Below are 4,368 nucleotides of genomic sequence, written 5' to 3' on the forward strand. Positions count from 1 at the left end.
TTTATTAATACTGACAAATGATCACAGGAATGTAAGACGTTAATAACATGGGAAACAGTGTAGGATAGGCAGGAACTCTGCACTATCTTCGCAATGTTTCTGTAAATCTAAACTTTAAAGTCTATTTTTAAAAATTATAACAAATTTGTGATCAACTGCATCCCTGGAATTTTATTCAGTGCATCTAGGACACAAAAGATACTTAAAACAGGGTCTTTGCCTTCAAGAAGCTTGTTGTCGCAGTGTGAAGTCAAATGCTCATGAAACTAGTATAAAATACAAAAATAAGAAAAAATTAAATTGAAGAGTAAACTTAAAAGTATATTAAGAATATAAAGAAGGTCTAGAATTATCAGGAAAGACTTGGTCAAGGAGATAAAACTTGAGTTTCTACCTTAAAATGTACTTCAGAGTAGCAAAATTTAAAAAAAAAAAAAAAAAAAAACAAACAAAAAAAAAAAACAAGATAAAAAAGATAAACTAGCTCACTTACAAGAACAACCAGAAGGGTGAAAATATAAGAAAAAGCTAACAGAAATTACAATGGCTGGGGCATGGTGGCTCATGCTTACAAACCCAGCACTTTTGGAGCCCAAGTCAAGGAGGATCACTTGAGGCCAGGAGTTTGAGACCAGCCTAGGCAACATATGAGACCCCATCTCTATAATATCTTTAAAAAAAGAAAAATAAAAACGTTTAGCTCTGCAAAGTGAAGACTTAAATGGGAGACATAACAGCAGTGCTCAAACACTTTAAGGGTCATGTGGCAGAACGAACAGAGTTACATCATATACCCATTTAACTTAGAAGCCAACCTCTGGCAGAATGTGACCAATGCTCAAAGACAGAGAGGGACAGCTGTTCAGTGGAGTCACAACAGGAAATGCCAATATGGAAAGACAGGAAACAGGTGGCTAAGTTCTCTACAACTTTTCAAAGGACAGTATGTATGTGAGCCCAAAGAAGTAAAAATCAGATTCAAATAACTGACTATCTTAAGTGCCTGGCTCTTTCAAATACATTATTTTGTTTAATATTCACAACATATCTATGAGCATGGATTAATGTAATAGAGACAACATAAAAATAGAATTAAACCCTGCATGGAAACAGGAACATATCAAAATTCTACACCATCCCCCACTCTCTGATAGGGACTCCACAGCAATTTTAAAAAACCAAATAGTCTGAAGGCCCAGATATCTATATAATAATTTATTTCCTCTGCTCTTTCCCCCAGTCAAGCTCTGTGGCTCTCAGCCTTTAATATTCGTAAGAATTTTATACAACTATATATACAAAAACATTCATACCATACTTTTTGAGCAATTTATTGAATTTTCAAGAAGAGTGTTCATCTTATGGGATTTTTGTCTCATGCACTAACTTGAGGACCTAACCCTGGGATGAGGTGAAACTCCACTGCAGTCTTACTCCATGGGTACTGTAAGGCAGGATCAGGAAGAGGAGAGAGAAAGGTACCATCTTATTACATGAAGAAGAACATTCTAACAAAGACATAAAGGTAAGAATGACATGCTATGTGGGGAAGTTCAATGCTGGAAAACAAGAGCAGCTCATCTGCACCTGCAGACCTTTGCACTCACAGTTTCATTTACCAGGAAAGCACTCCCATTTTTCAGGTCACAACTCAAACACCTTCTCCTTAGTGAGGCCTCCTCTCACTAAGTAATCCTCCACCCACCTTTCAGTCATTCACTTGTCACATCAGCTTGTTTTATTTTCTTCATAATTCATATTAGGGGTCAGCAAACTTTTTCTATAAAAGGCTAAACTATAATCTATAGGCCAAATCCACCTTGCCCCGTTTTCTATGGCCAAGAATGGTTTTACATTTTTAAATGGCTAGGGGAAAATATTTTTAAAAACTCGTAATATTCTGTGACATGTGAAAATTTTATGAAATTCGAATTTCCATGTCCCAAGTTTAACTGGAACATAAACATGTTTGTTATGTTTGTTCATGTCTGTGGCTGCTTTTGTACTAAAACAGAATTGAGTAGTTGCAAAAGAGATCATATGGCCCAAAAACCCTGATATGTACTGTACTTTCTGGTTCTTTACCAAAAAAAGTTTACTAACCACTGATTTATATCATTATCTGAAATGATCCTATTTGCTTGTTTGTTGTATATTCCTCATTCCCATACATACAGAATAAAGCTTAATCAGGGAACAGGCCTTGTCTGTTTTGTCCCAACAAAGTAGCTCAGTACTTAGAAAACATCCTGAAACAAAGTAAGGGCTCAATAAGTATTTGATAAATAAATTAATGAATGGTCCATAATCGCCACTCTGAGGAGCTTAAACCTAAGTAAGCCCTGAGCCATTATATGTTCTGTACATTTATGAGAGGCATAAGTAGTCTTGCAGAAAAGGGGAAATACTCTACCATCAAGAAGGACGAAAGTAATGGTGGTTGGTCACCAACTAGTCTAGGGCACTGGGGTTCTTCATCAAATTGTAGACTACAGGTCTTTTGTGCTCATAAAAAAGTCCTACTGTAAAGTGTCACAACACTGTCAGCAGTCTGTGCTTCTGTTTACCTTAAGATGCAAATGCTCTGAGAAATCTCATTCTTATACACAGTACACAGCACCTACACCATATCAAATCTTAATCAATGCTCATAATTATAACAGATCTCCATCACATGCTAATGAATTTTTAATGTCTAAAATTTTCCTATGCTGTTGATCAGCAATCTATAAGCAGTTCAAAACTCTTTAGAAATTAAAAGGTTACCACCCACAGACCAGAAGCAGTTTTTTAATCTTTCTACACTAGCCAGAGAGTGGGTGTGTGATTGCAAAAAAAATACAAGCCAATTCTGTTGGTAGAGGACAAGGTTATTGTTAAGTTAAAATGCCATCTATAAACATCGTTTTGTCACATGACACTAGTAAAACTACCACCTACTCACAATTTGAGTTTCGATCTTCTAATATACAGAGAAAAAAAAATGTATCTATCTCCTGGAACAAATCAAAATGTTGTTTTATTTTAAAGCAGCTATCTGATATTTAAGCCCTGGATTGATTTTTTTTAAAGAACAGAATAAGCTAATTTAGGAATTCAGACTTTTTATAAAGATGCTTATAGTACAGGTACCTCTGATGGCTAGGCTCTACCCAACACTAACATGTAACGTGTCACAAAAGCCAACGGGCGTTGGGGGGGCCGGGGGTAGCCAACAGCTCAAGTGAGCTGCTTCACTCAACGGCAGATTCACCTGGGGATTCCTCACCAAGAATGCTGCTAAGGGACGAACCAAACCAACCACGAATGATACCCCTTCACCCAGGCTGAAAAAGCAGAGATTCGCAAGCTATAAACCGATCTCTGGCCCTTTAGGGAAGGTGCAACTCGCTGCACCCCTTTCCCCTCTCCTACAGGGGTTAACGGGGCATCCTGGGGCCAAGCCCAGCCAGCTAGCTACTTCTCACATCCCACCTCCCACCATCTATTCTCCCCAGTACTCCCTCCTCCCCTCGAACGACAGTTCAAAATCAAAACAAAAGGTGCAAAACTGGTTTCAGGTGGAAATGGCTGAGTCCTGGTGGCTAACTTCTGGGACGCCATGGCGATCGAGGGCTCCTAAAACCCCAGACCCCGACGGGAACCGGCTCCTAACAGTCCTTCGGGCCTCGGCCCGACTTCTCACACGCCCCTCCCTCACCTCGGCCCCGGGATGCTGGGAAGGGGACGAGGCGAGGGGCTGGAGAGGGAACCCCAGGTCAAAATGACAGCGGAATGAGCCAGGAAAGGAAAGAAGCCCAGTGGGATGCTGGGGGTCGAGTCCTAGGCCCGGGGCTTCAACCTCGAACGGGGGCGACGGCGGGTCCGAGCCCCGACAGGCCGCGAGCGGGAGGCCAGGCCCGCGTCCGCTGCGCCGCCGGGCCACGCTCCCTCACGATTGTCCCCACCCACCGCGGAGGGCCGTGAGGGGGCCGCGACCGGCGCCAGCGTCCGGGGCGGGGGCGCTCACTCACCGGCGGGGAGGGGAGGAGCAGCCGGCGTCTCCGCCAGCGCCGTCGCTCGAGCTCAAGCGCCTGCTCCTTCCACTGCGGCCGCAGCACCCGGTCCATCCCCCACAACCACCCCCCCTCCCGACCCTCCCCCCGCGCCGCCTCAGCCGCCGCCACCTCAGTCACCGCCACCGCCGCCGCCGCTTCAGCCCCGGCGCGGGAGCGCGAACCGGCGCGAGGGAGCGAGAACGCGCGCGCCCCCTCCGCAGCCGCCACCGCCCACAACCTCCGCCCCCGGCCGGCGGCGCACGCGCAAGGGAGCGGGCGGACGGGCGCGCGCACGCCGCAGGGGGCGGGGATGGGCCCTGGAAGGCGTGGC

General features: G+C 44.5%; 1 protein-coding gene across 12 annotated transcripts in view; it reads right to left on the reverse strand.

Annotated features, from left to right (window-relative positions):
• TMCC1 (transmembrane and coiled-coil domain family 1) overlaps positions 1-4,229 on the reverse strand; it is a 250,187-nt gene extending 245,958 nt beyond the window's left edge. For 6 of the 12 annotated variants that reach the window (XM_038003495.2, XM_073009819.1, XM_073009820.1 and 3 more), the window contains exon 1: positions 4,014-4,131. The gene's annotated coding sequence lies outside the window, so the exon portion shown is untranslated. Of the gene's footprint in view, positions 1-4,013 lie in introns of all 12 variants that reach the window. The other 6 variants (XM_007985365.3, XM_007985357.3, XM_038003497.2 and 3 more) reach the window with 2 other exon arrangements.
• Positions 4,230-4,368: the final 139 nt, after the last annotated feature.

Source organism: Chlorocebus sabaeus, chromosome 22 (genome assembly GCF_047675955.1).
Source record: "Chlorocebus sabaeus isolate Y175 chromosome 22, mChlSab1.0.hap1, whole genome shotgun sequence".
NCBI lineage: Eukaryota > Metazoa > Chordata > Mammalia > Primates > Cercopithecidae > Chlorocebus > Chlorocebus sabaeus.